Source organism: Coenobita brevimanus, chromosome 47 (genome assembly GCF_032717465.1).
Source record: "Coenobita brevimanus isolate Jiangsu-jjx chromosome 47, ASM3271746v2, whole genome shotgun sequence".
NCBI lineage: Eukaryota > Metazoa > Arthropoda > Malacostraca > Decapoda > Coenobitidae > Coenobita > Coenobita brevimanus.
In genome coordinates this window covers 14,101,451-14,109,356 of record NC_137000.1, presented here as the reverse complement: position 1 = coordinate 14,109,356, position 7,906 = coordinate 14,101,451, and the positions used below count along the sequence as shown (strand labels likewise).

The 7,906-nt window shown below is 38.4% G+C and overlaps 1 pseudogene; it reads right to left on the bottom strand.

Moving 5' to 3' along the window:
* Nucleotides 1-288: 288 nt before the first annotated feature.
* LOC145399173 (5S ribosomal RNA) lies at nucleotides 289-407 on the bottom strand (annotated as a pseudogene).
* Nucleotides 408-7,906: the final 7,499 nt, after the last annotated feature.

Below are 7,906 nucleotides of genomic sequence, written 5' to 3'. Positions count from 1 at the left end.
ATCGTCAGGAAGTGGAATTAATAAAATTTAAAAAAGACGTACCAGGTTCAGGGGGTTAAAAACCATTGGTGCAAGTCCGGATGTCGCTTTTATCGGAATTTCGCTTTTTTCAGAATGGCTTGGGCGCCAATTAGTCCATAATAGTGAGATCATACTGTATATATATATTCATTCATTCATTCATTGCCAGACGCCATGTATCCCAGACGGGTTGGCCAAGGGCTTAGAGTTAATTGTTTTACAGGGAGGGGCACTAATCCTCCACCAACCCCACTTGACACGTAGGGATGCCAACAGCATCTGGTGTTCCCAGGCGGTCACCCATCCAAGTACTAACCAGACCCAACGTTGCTTAACTTCGCTGATCGGACGGGAAGCGGTGTACTCAACGTGGTATATATATATATATATATATATATATATATATATATATACAGTATAAATTTATACACACACACCTAGGTCCCAATTAGCTCGTGATCAAATAGTGCGAGCTGTCTTTTGATACCTACAACATCTCAGATTAATAATGGTGGTGAAGCCACCACAGCAGATGTGATTACTGCAGCATCTGTCAAGGATGCATTACAGGTGAGACAAGAGGAGGTTACACCGATGCCAGCAGCAGCAGGAGAGTTCTCCATAATGCTGATCAGCCTAATTTTGGCTGCTGCAGACGCCTTAACCCTTTCGCTGCAGCAGCCATGACGACAGCCTACCGAAATGTGCTCAGTCCGGAGGAAAATAGGATATAAATGGTGTGTTTTCAACTCAGGTTTTATCCCACGTATCCTTAATCTCAAGAGCTAATATATTTGTCAGACAAACTTCAATCTTTCTACTATCGTTTGCAACAACCTGCATGTCCGTATGCACTCCAGGCTCGGAGAACGATTTGAGAGAATATAAGGTGTGTCTTGTTCGTCTAACGAGATGGAAATTTCCACCAAACCACAAGATTTTTTGCCGTACAAACTAGGGTTACTGCAATGTTACCTCATCTTAATAATTACAGTAATAATAATAATAAATAAATAGAAAAACACTTCTAGCCAGTCTCGTATGGTTTTATTACGATATTCCAGTGTTTATGCTAGACTTTAGCGAAACAGTACTGATATGAGGAAAATCATTACAAACTTTATAAGACTTCAAGAATGACTTTTATTACCACTTACTTTTATAAAACTTATTGATAAAATGTAATGAGTCATTTCATAGCACTGTTGCACAGTTTGCAGCTGCAAAAGTGATCGCTAACTAATGTGCTTAGCATCATGACTTCTCTGATTATCAAAAAACTATCGCTAAATCACGAATTTTATCATAGTAACTCACAGTATAATATAAAATAACACTTTCAGCCACTCTAGTATGATTTTAGTGCGATTTGGGTATGTATTACTTCGTATTATTTATGAGAGAAGGGGGGGGGCGCAAACCGGTTTAGACCAGCTCATCGAAAGTGTGTTCTTACCTTACCTTACCTAATTGTATCTTTACAGGAGTCAAGCTCGTACTCTCCCGTGTCTTAAACCTTATTTATCGTACATATCCTTAAAGTTGTGAATTGTTTTGGCACACACAATTTCATTCGGTAGTGCATTCCACTGATCAGTTGCTCTGTTTGGGAAACTGAATTTCCTTACGTCTTTATCACCTCTCTTCTTATACAGTTTTTTGCGGTGTCCTCTTGCTGATGCTTCCCCATATGTTAAGTAATCATTTATGTCTATTTTCTCCTTCCTTGATATGCACTTATATAGCATTATCATGTCACCTCTTTTCCTTCTCTCCTGTAGTGTTGGTAGATTCAGTTTATTTAGTCTTTCTTCGTTCTTTAGATCCCTTAAGCTTGTAGTGGCCCTTTGAATTTTTTCAATCTTGTCTATGTGTTTCTTGAGATGAGGACTCCAGACTACTGATGCATACTCCAGGGTTGGTCTGATGAATGATGTTGTTATCCTTCTTAGCATGTCTTCATTTATGTATGTGAATGCTATTCTCATATTTGCAAGCAGTGTATACATGTTCCGTACCTTCTCACTGATGTGGTCAGCCGGAGATAGTCTGTTACTGATAATCACACCTAGGTCCTTCTCTCTTTCTGATGTGTGTAGGGTTTTATTTCCTAACGTATAATCCCAATCAGGTCTTTTTCCACTTTTACCAAACTTGATTACATGACACTTGTCCACATTGAATTCCATTTGCCATGTATTACTCCATTCATGAAGTTTATTTAATTCTTCTTGTAGCTCTTTACAAGAGTCTGTGTTAGTAATTCTCCTTTGTATTTTTGCATCATCTGCAAACATATTTAGATAGCATTCATTTCCAGTGTTACTGTCTATATCATTTATATACACTAAAAACATGATTGGTGCCAGCACTGAGCCATGTGGTACTCCACTAGTCACTTCTTTCCATGATGAGTAGTTTCCCCTTAGTACTGTTCTCATTTCTCTTTTTATGAGAAAATCTTGCATCCAACAAAACAGTTTGCCTCGAATTCCTCCTTGATGGTACAGTTTCCATAAAAGTCTTTGGTGTGGTACTGTGTCAAATGCTTTCTTGAAATCTAAATAGATACTGTCCACCCATCCTTCTCTTTCCTGTATTGTGTCTGTTACTCTGTCATAGTAGCTCAACTGATTAGTAACACGTGATTTTCCTTTTCTGAAACCAAACTGTCTTTCTGTTATCATATTGTGTTCTTCTAGATGATTTACCCAAGCTTTTCTTATAAGCTTTTCTAATACCTTGCTTACAACACTGGTCAGTGATACTGGTCGGTAGTTGAGTGGATTTTGTTTATTCCCATTCTTGAATAAGGGGACAATATTTGCTCTCTTCCAAATATCAGGTAGTTTACCTTGACTCAAGGATTTCTTGAAAATTAAAAATAATGGTTTACTTAACTCCTTTGCACATTCTCGTAGCACCCAACATGAAATTTCATCAGGACCATTTGCTTTTCCTCTGTCTAATTTACTTAACTCCTCCTGTATTACTTTTTTTGATATTTGTATATCTGGTAGTATGTGTGGACATGCGTGTTCCACATAGTCCCTCTCAAAAATTTTTTCTTCTGTAAAAACTGATTGGAAATTCTTATTTAGTGCTTCACAAATATCTTTCTCTTGTGTGTAGGTTATTCCCTCGTTCGTAATGGATTGTATTTTATCTTTTACTTTGGTTTTGCTTCTGATGTAGCTGTAAAACAGCTTCGGTTGATCACTGCTTTTATTTATTATATCCTCCTCAAACTGTTTTTGGGCTTCCCTCCTGTGTGTACACGTGCGTGTATGTACGTATACCATTACGTGTATTTAGTACTAGGGTAATTGTCAGTGTTTAAAAGTTTAACCCCCAAAGCTGGAGTCACTCATCCACCAATATTAATAAAAAAAAAACACTTCTAGCCAGTCTCCTCTGATTTTGTTACGATATTCCAGTGTTTACCTTAGACTTTAGCAAAACAGTAATGATGTGAGGAAAATCATGTCAAACTTTATCAAACCATAATTGACTTTTATTACCACTTTCATAAAGCTTATTGATATAATGTCATGAGTCATTTCATGGCAAAGCTACACAGTTTACAACCGCAAAACGTTCGCTTGCCAATGCGCTTACCGTATTTCGCGGCATATAAGACGCACTTTTTTGTCTCAAAGTTACCTTAAAATATCCCCATGCGTCCTGCACGTTAGACTAAGGCAGGTTAGTTAGGCTTCACTGAGAAGAAACTCTTATAAAGATGATCATCTCAATGCTTAGCAACCACAGGTGTTTTCTACAGTATGCAGACTTGATTTTATTTTTAAAAATAATATACACTAGTGTGTATATGCAGCAGATTTAAGAAACACCCGAGATCAGAATCACATAAAACTTCAAGGGGTTTGTTTACAGCTCAACTGGCTAACATCGTGAAGATATTTAGCAGTTTAGCAATTTAACAATTTAGCATCCGCACTATTCCAGCAAGCTAACGTACATGATCACTGGTGAACTGTCTGCTAACCTTCTGAAAGGCAATCATGACCACTTTGCTTGCCATCGATTCACTAACGAGCAAAGCAATCATACTGGAGAGATGCTGGTTAGTGAAACTGCTAAGTCATCAAAACAGACTTTCGTCACGTATAGAAATACAGTAACCCTAATTAGGTCAGTTACTTTTGTGACATTTTGTGAGTGTATATATGCAGCAGATATTAAAACACGCAAGTTCAAAAACACAAAGCATTCACGGTTTGTTTTCAGCTCAACTGGCCAATACCGTCAAGGGGTTTAGCGGTTTAGCAACTTAGCAGTTTAGTGTCTAGCGTACACCCTACTCTAGCAAGCTAACATGCTCACTGGTGAACTGTCTGCTAACCTTCTGAAAGGCAATCATGACCACTTTGCTTGCCATCCATTCACTAACGAGCAAAGCAATCATGCTGGAGAGATGCTGGCTAGTGAAACTGCCAAGTCATCAAGACAGCCTTTCGTCACGTATGGAAATTCAGTAACCCTAATTAGGTCAGTTACTTTTGTGATATTTTGTGAGTGTATATATGCAGCAGATATTAAAACATGCAAGTTCAAGAACACAAAGCATTCACGGGATTGTTTTCAGCTCAACTGGCCAATACCGTCAAGGGGTTTAGCGGTTTAGCAACTTAGCAGTTTAGTGTCTAGCGTACACCCTACTCTAGCACGCTAACGAAGTTACAGCTTCACTTTTTCAGCTAAGTGAAGTACTTTAGCAATGTCTATGCAACTCAGGGCACACCCAATTACAGTATTTTGTTATGAAATAGGATAAAATTCACTGAGTAGCATAACTGATGCAATATCTGAAATAGCAGTGCCTGACGGGCATTCATATCAGCGTCCGCCATTTCTGCTGTATTCTTAGCAGACGAAGCGATCAGAATGATTGACAACGTTCACTCTCTGCATCTCTGCTGCCTAAGCAAAGCTCTCATGATCGGCAATGGGGATCATTTAGGCCGTAACGTCCAAATTTGTTAGGTTAGGTTAGGTTAGGTTGTAAAATCGTTTGCCATTTTGGACGTTACGGCCGAAACGACCAGAATCCTAAGGTGTAGGTGAGAGTTTGGTGTGGGTGTAGTTAAGGAAGTATAAGTGGGAAGAGTCAGGCTAGGGAACTGATAATCCGCTTATTATAATTCCTTCAGCCCAGCAATGTATTTTATAGAGTAGTTTATTCATGCTCGCCATATGATTTTATTCAGTTCAGGAAACATGTACTGAGGAGGTTAATGTGGGCTGTATCAAATGCCCCAAGTCTGAATATAGCCTGTGCTCAGTTAAAACGATTGCCAAGTTAAAATCGTATGAAGTGTGGTATAAGCAATTCAATGGATGGTACTGAGGACCATTTACTGTATGAAAGTGACAGTGAAACAGTGATGATGACCGTGGTGATGACTTCCAGTGATGCTTCAGGACTCGGGGGAAGTATTGATGAAGTCTCAGGATTTGAAGACGAGTGAAATTTTCACCATGTCAGTAATATGAAGTGAATATAGGTTTTAGGTGATCATGACAGATGCAACCATGGAAAATTTAGGATCAGTGGTGCTGTACACCTTTAGTCTTGCACTGACGATGTTTGGATGAATAAATTGTTTGAGATGTTTCATGTCCTTAAGTGATGATATTTATATTGAACAACCAAATACATTTTGATGTTTTTGGCATATAATAAAGCCACTGGGTACTCCAAAACGGACTGATGTAAATGTTTCAGAGGTGAGCGAATGTTGCATGTGGTGTGTACATGTGTGCGTGTCTGTGTGTGTACCATAGCGACTAGGAGGAGCAGTGTTAAGACCAAAAATGGATGTTTTTACAGTACTCGAATGTTTTGAGATGGATGTCTGTTTTTAGCAAATTCTGGTAAGAGAAATATGCATTTTTAATTGTTGATGCTGGAAGGAAAACAGCTGACAGTAAGGGAGTGATACTGGGAGAAGAGGGTTGAGCCAGTTGTCTAGCGCTTGGGATGCAGCAGTGTTGCTAAGAGATAGTTTCACCATTCTCGACATGTTTTGAGATGAATGTCTGTTTTTAGTAAATTGTGATCAGTGAAGAACGTATTTTTAACTGTTGATGCTGCAAGGGAAACATCGCTGACAGTGAGGAAGTGATACTGAGAGGAAGGGGTAGAGACTGCTGTCTAGCGACTGGGAGGCAGCAGTGTTACTAAGGTGTAACAATGGATGTTTTCACCATAGTATGTTTTGAAATGAATGTTTATAGTAAATTATGATCAGTGAAGCATACATTTTTAATTGTTGATGCTGCAAGGCAAACATAGCTGACAGTGAAGGAGTGATACTGAGAGAAGAGAGTAAAAACAGCTGTCTATCCTGTTCCCAAGCAGCCTTGCTATATTGAACTTTGGTTGTAAAACATTGTAATTTGTGTATTTACAAGTGCTACCTTTTTATATTATTTGTGGAGGTAATTACAGGTTAGTTAGAGTGCATGATTAATGATGGTAGTAGTCTGATATTGTGCTTGAGTCAAGGCAATGTGAGGAAATTCCGTAACTGGTGTGGAATATGACGGGGTTCTTTTAGGATAAATGAACTGATGTGAACATTCATTGTATTTTATGTTTTCGTCAGTGAATGAAAGAATAGAGTTTATTGACTTCATTTGTGGTTTTAAATTCATAAAATATTAAAAACAGTGTTTAGATCAGTTTACTGATACATTTTTATCAACAAAGTTGAGATGGCCTCGTGGTTTGAAGTCACGTTAAGATGGGGTTTTGTTTTCTCTTTTCCTGTATCATTCTTTGTACATAAAAGAAGAAACTAAAGGATGATGAGCAGTACTGAATAGAGTCTGAAAGGTGAGTGTTGTATCAAAGTGATAGTGTCTCATATCCGTCACGTTTTGTCAAGAAGGGGCATTGTTTTCTTTTCCTGTACCATTCTTTGTATATAAAAAAAGAAACCAAAGGCTGATGATCAGTAATGAATAGATTCTGAAAGGTGAGTGTGTATCTGTGTGGTAATGGCTCTTATCAAGAAACCTTACTGCAGTCTTGGTTGGGGCAAACTTTTTTTTCACAGAACTGCCCTGCCAGAATTAGGGTGCGTCTTTCACAGTGCTGCGTCTTACATGCCGCGAAATACGGTAGCATATGATTATCGCAAAAATATCACTAAATCACTTGTATTTTATCACAGTAATTCACAGTATAATATAAATTAACACTTTCAGCCACTCTAGTATGATTTTAGTGCGATTTGGGTGCATATTATTTCGTATTATTTACGAGATAAAGGGGGGGGGCAAACCAGTTTAGACCAGCTCATCGAGGGTATGTGTACACGTGTACGTGTATGTATTTGTACTATTATTTAGTACTAGGGTAATTGTCAGTGTTTAACCCGTCACATCCCGAGGTATTTTGCACCTCTGACACCCCCCAGTCCCGAGGTACTTTCGAAAAAAAAATTTTGGGGTAAAACCTCCGCTTTTGGTGAGAAACATCGAAAATTCATACAGAAATCGCTCACCTGAGGTTTAAAATACTCGATCCAGGTACCAGTACCTCCTTACCTGACTGGGTTTTCTAACAGGCTGGCACCAAAGAAAACGAGTTCTATGGGAGGGTAACTATTTCACACCACTCATAAACGGTATTTATTTATTTACCTGGTACGAATTTATATGTAGTACGAGAGTATATTGGTTTTCAAACAGTAATATAGGCATTATAAGCATTGTTTCACTCACTAACTCATCACCATACCTGACCTACTTTTGCCACATTACTTGATCATTCTTTCTGACTGTTTCTTTCTCTAATGCTATGTAAACTTTGTCCTCCACATTGTCATCGATTGGGGAATCACTCTAGCCCTGA